Source organism: Balaenoptera physalus (assembly GCF_965194825.1).
Source record: "Balaenoptera physalus genome assembly, chromosome: 6".
In the NCBI taxonomy this organism is placed as follows: Eukaryota; Metazoa; Chordata; class Mammalia; order Artiodactyla; family Balaenopteridae; genus Balaenoptera; species Balaenoptera physalus.
In genome coordinates, this window is record NC_138885.1 from 122,083,401 (window position 1) to 122,089,400 (window position 6,000).

A 6,000-nucleotide genomic window follows, 5' to 3' on the forward strand; every position below is an offset into this window, starting at 1 on the left:
ATAAAAGTGCATACTCCTCAATGCTGTAAAGGTTAGAAGCACATGTATGTAGGAGCAGGCATATAGTAAGAATTTTTAAATCATAGTTATTATTATATCCTGCATTATATGGTTTTCTCATTAGTCTTCCATATAAATGGTTTGCACAGAGGTATGTATATTCTTCTAGCTCAAGGGGTGTCAACCTTGGCTACGCAAGGTGGGTAACTGAGGTGCTTAAAAAGGACTTGTGTCTGGGTACTTCACCCAAAGATTCTGAAAAAAATTGGTGTAACTTGCAGCCTGGAATTCTGGATTTTTAAAACCTTCCCAGTTGATTCAACTGGGTAGACAAGGTCAAGGACCTTGTCTGTTCTGGCTGGAAACTTCCCCAAACAAAGACTGACACCAAAAAACACAAAACTCTCTCTCGACCCCGCAAAGTACTAACATCAGAAGACCTTTCTAACAGAAAAGTAAGCCCTTGTGTTCTACAATGAATTTAAGTGGAAACGCTCTTGCAAGGAGTTACTAACTTACATTTATATTAGGATACAAGAGTCTCTCTGGAGCAAGTTTTGAGAGAAGAAAATACCATGGGACATGTGGAGGGGACAGGGGATGTGCATTGAACCAATTTCCCAATTTCCCACCATCTCTTTTTTCCTCCAGAGCTATTAGCAAACTCAGAACTTAACTTTGTATTTGACCGCCATAGAGAACTATGTCCTCAACCAGAATCTCTTCATAGTTTTCCCTTTGTCTCTTTGTGAACTTTTTAGTGATTGTCTTTTTTCTTATGGCAATTGTCCTTGGGTTTATTTTACCTGTTCCTTTATTCTAAGACCTTTACGATTTTGTGGGGAAGAGATTTGGGAATAAACAAACGAATAAAATATTTCTCAGTTTTGCTGAAACCTTGCCTTGCATTACTTCACAAACATAAAAATATCCTACTGATCATCAGTAACTCAGACTGGCTCTCAGATAGTAGTATAAATAGTAATAGTAATAGTACTAATAAAAAAAGCAAAATTAATCAATTTTGAGCACTTACTATGTGCCAGACACTATTTGGAGTAATTTGCATATGTTAACCCATTCAGTCCTCACAACAACCTTATGAGCTAGATCATTTTTTAAATAACTTGCCAAGTTCCTAGAACTAGAAAGTAGGAGAGTTAGGACTAGGGTTGCCAGAAAAAATAGACAACACCTAATTTAATTAGAATTTCAGATAAATAATGACTAATTTTTTAGTATAACTATGTCTCAAACGTTACATGGGACCATAATTTTTTAGTATAATATGTCCCATGTAATATTGGAGACATAGTTATACTGAAAAACTGGTCATAGTTTAGCTGAAATTCTAATTTAATTGAGTGCCCTATATTGATTTGCTAATCTGGCAACTCTAGTTAGGAGCCAAAGCCAAAACATCTCATTCCAGATCATGTGCTCTCAGCATTATGCTTTGCTGTCTCTTCCTTCCATCATGCTGGAGATTTAGGAACAGAAGTCAAAGCAGAAGATTAGGTAAGCTGCCCAAACCAGGGCCATGCTTGCTGTCAGCCTCTGTCTCTTCCTCTCTGCAGTGGGACCGCTTGGGCTATCTCAGGCTCAGCCCTGTTCCCAGTTCCTATCATGTCAGCCCTGCTGCCATCAACATTTTAGGATTCAGTATGTCATCTTGCAGTCAATTCAGCCATAGTGTCCTAGATCTGAGAAGTGGTCTATTTTTCTTTCCTCATCAGTCCACTGGGGGCCCCAACATCTCGATAGTTGGACTTCAGCCTAGACCTTGTTTTGAGTGGCCATTTAGGTTAAACAATTTAGTGCATCTGCCCCTTCCAAGGCTGAGTCTTACTTATTAGGCATCCCCTTTTTTCATCTTGAATTTTTGTCCATCACTGACTGCTTCTGAAACCTCTGCCCCCAAAACACTAGACTTGGCCTGATGGATAGAACCTTCTCTGTGTAAGCCTGTCCTTATTGTTCCTCTGCCAGCTCCTAGCCTACGCCGACGAATGGCTTGAGCTATAGGGCTTAGTCCTTTCCACCTGCCTTGTCCAGTTGCAAGCAACCAGCCAGTCAGCTCTGGCTGGATCCCAAGCAAGGACAACGTGAACCGTCTCTTCTGCCTGGCACCTTCTTAACACCATGCTTTATCCTCTTTTAGTGATTTCAATTCACTGTTCTGCAGATTTGGACCTCCGTCTGAAAGTTTAGAGTGCTTGGGGGTTTATAAGAGTAGTGACAAGAGGAATGCGCAAAAGCTTTGTTTATCTCCAAAGGAAGAGAACTAAATGGTACCCCATAAACCCTGAAGCAAATATAAGGAGAAGAAAAACTATCCAAATTCAAGAACTACAGGAAAATTGAGTTGATTTTTTTAATAACAAATCATGCCAGACAACCTAATTAGCATTTTGATGGTGTTATGACATGACTAGTTAATGTAGCAGTTGGTGGTAATATCCTGGATCTTTCTTTTAATGAATCATTTGATAGCATCTCATGAAATTTTTACTCACTGTTATCACTGCGTAGTTTGTTGCAATTTGTTCAATGTCCCTTAATAAACATACAGACAAACAAATTTCCTGCCCAAGGGAGCTTACAATCAACAGGAAAAGTCAAGCAGAGAAGGGGTTCCCACAGGAAGGAAAATAAAATTTCTTGCTACTGACACAGCCTGCTCTACATTACCAAGTGCGCTGGCCGTATAATGAGTCATCTCCACAAACACTTGTTAAATGCTAATCTGCACATGGTGGTGTGTAAGGATCTAGCTCCAGGGAGTGAAACAGACATGGTCCATGCCCTGCAGGAATGACAGCCCCGAGAGCTGTAGTTATAAATCGGAAAGAAAAGATTGGGTCTTACTTCTCCCCTCTTGCCTGGTAGCTCACTCAATTAGCGTTGCTTTTGCCTGTGAAACAGTCATTATGTTTGCTGGGCTTCTTTTCCTCCCTATGCTTGGGAATATAGGACTTGATCTCTGCAGCTTCTGAATATTTTTCCCCTAAAATTAATTAGATTTACCTTTTGATTGTTTGTCAAATCTCAAGTCCTTCCCTATAGAACTATGCCTTCATTAGGATTCTAACTTAATTTTTAACACATGTTGGAGTATATACTCCACTCAGCTTTCAAGAGCAGATTTCAAAAGAAATTTTAAAGTATCCCCTTGCCAATGGTGCATTAAACCTTAATGTAATTTACCTGTGCTTCTGTATATATACGTGTATAAATACCTCCATCCATAAGTACATATTGCATGTGATATGAGTATGTTAAATAACAAACAGGATTTACTGGGTACTCCCAAAGTTTTAGGTACTGTGCTGGCATGCTGATCTTCTCATTCAATCTCACAAGACCTTACAGTAAAGGTAAGATTATTGCCTACACTTCGTAGATAAGAACATGAAAACACAAAGATCAGACACACAGTAAGTCCTAAAACTGGGACTTGAACTGACTCCAGACCTAGACTCCTAATTACCCCTATGTTGCTGTGGTTGAAATTTTATTTTTAACGTCTGTATTCGCAGAAGTCTACCCTGGGAATTTTGAGGCTCAACCAGTTTGCGACGCAATGACGCATAGCATGCTGTCACCCCATGGCAGCTTCTCAATGGCTTCTATGGGACAGCTGACTGCAGGCATCTCATCACTGCTCAAAGCCTCCTTAGCTGGGTTCTGCCTGCACTGCCCTCTCCTAGGACCCTTGTGCTCTGACTGGAGACTTTCACCTTGAGGACACAGCCCCTCCCCTCACCCTGTATCCCTCTCACCATCCAAAGAATTCTCAAACACAGCACAATTTACTTTTCTGTGCTAGTGAAGATTTATGAGCGTACGAAGTGTCTACCGGCAAGCAATTACAGCCCACTTGAAAATGCCTTTGCAGAAAGCTGAAATCTGATAAGGAAGCAGAGTGAGATTCTCAGAGGGAGCCAGCCTCACATTCTACTTTTCCAATGTTCAACTCACCCCCATTTGGGAACACAATATTTTTTAACTTGCACAGGTCGACTTTTGTGCTGCAATATACAATACACTTAAATACTTTTCCAGGAGCATAGCATTGGACCTTGTGCATCTTGAGTGGGACAGAATGGGTCCAATGTCGTCCAGCCATCCTGCCCACCCAAGAGACTTTCCATTGCTGCCAGCGCACAGCTCTAAGTGACGGAAATGGAAACAGATAAATTATGCTTTTCACTATATGACACCACAACCCTTGGCACAAGCTAATTAGACCGAGGTTGTCACCTGCTTCTAAGCAACCATTTATACTCTGTCTTGTGATCCATGAATCAGCTGCACATAAGAATTCCACCCAACGGGGTGCTTCATGCTGGATAACCATTAATGAACCTGATCAACCCTTCTCTCTCTCTCTCTTTTTCTTTCTCTCCCTCCTTCCCTCCCTCCCATTCTCAGAGCATTTGAATGTGAGAAACAGTAGGAAACAGAAGTATAAAATGCACAATAGAGCCAGGAGGTAGAGGCAAGGAAGAGAGGGCAGAGCTGAGGCCATTTGTTGGTAGAAGCCAGAACCATAAACCTGTCACCCAGATGGCTGACTTTGGGAGTGGAAGCCTCAGATCCTTATTGCTGAGCCAGGGACCAGAAGACCAGAAATACAGTGTAACCATGCACTGTCCTCCTGTCAAGGCCAGTTTCCTGGGTGTGGGACCTGTGCAGGCTCATTGGCCCTGTGCCAGGAAGGGCCCAGCACACGGTTCCGTGCTGTTGCCGCCATCTTGAAATTCTTCATAGACTTGGAAGAAGGAGCCCCATGTTTGCATTTTGCACTGGGCTTGGCAAATTATCCTACTGGTCCTGCTTCCTATTGTCTTTTCAGGAACAGCCTTTTGGCAGATGAGATTGTTTTCCGCCCCTCCCAGTGGAAGATCCAAGCTTTGTGGGTCCTGAAGCTTATGCGATAATGGGAGCCCTCTTTAAGAAAAAGGATACAAAATTATGGATATAAAGGTAGGTTTTGCCCAACGTTAATCTGCTGGCTTCTCAGAAAAATGTCCAAAAGCACTTCATGGTGACTTGTTACAGTGCCCTGGCTACCAGGAGGTTGACAGAGTAAACTCCGGGGAGGATGGGGTCATTAAGACCTCTTGGTCTGGACAAATTCTCTCCAGCTACATTAGCAGGATCTTTTCTTCCACCAGTTTCTCCCTCTTACGTGTTTTATGTTGTTGTTGTTTTGTTTTCTTAATCTGGTTTGTTTTCAACCCTTCTATAAACCAAACCACTCTGAACATTGCCCTAAAAACAGAATTCTGGAATTTTCTGTTCTCTAGTTTTTACTGAGTGAAAACATTTTTCTCTTTCCTTATTCCCTTTTAATTGTCCAGATAATGATGTATTTTGTTTGCCATGATATTGTTTTTACATTTAACAGCTTAAGCTATTGTCTTTTAACACAAGATACTAGCAATATTCTCTACTCCAGAGCATTTGAGAAGGATAATTTACCCATTTCCCAAATTCCACCACACCTTGCTATTCTTAGAAGTTGGTTTAGATATAGCTTTCTCCAAGATTGTAGGTCTGGACTAGAAGATAGCAAACCTGTTTCAATTCATTTAGATCATGGTTCGATGAACCCATACATGTCAAAGTATTTAGTACAATGTACTGCTCAAAGTAGAAATTCAATAAATGCTTATACTTTTTTGTTCCTCTGATTCAAAGGTAAAAAAATTATGAAAGATTGACATTTTAAATGTTGACTAAAATTTCTATTCTTGAAAAATGTGACCCAAATTTCACCTGTAAGACTGAGTGATTAAGTCCAAAAATATTCATTGTCTCATTTTAATTTTTTTCTGTAAGTTATTCTAAAGTATAATTCTTAATTCTAAAATGTGCAGAATAGCCTTAAATTAATTGCTGGAATCAGTCGAAATATTTCACTATCTCTTTCCACTGTATTATGGCACACCAGTTTTAAAGCAGTTAATAGTTCTAGAAAATAATGTATTAGTA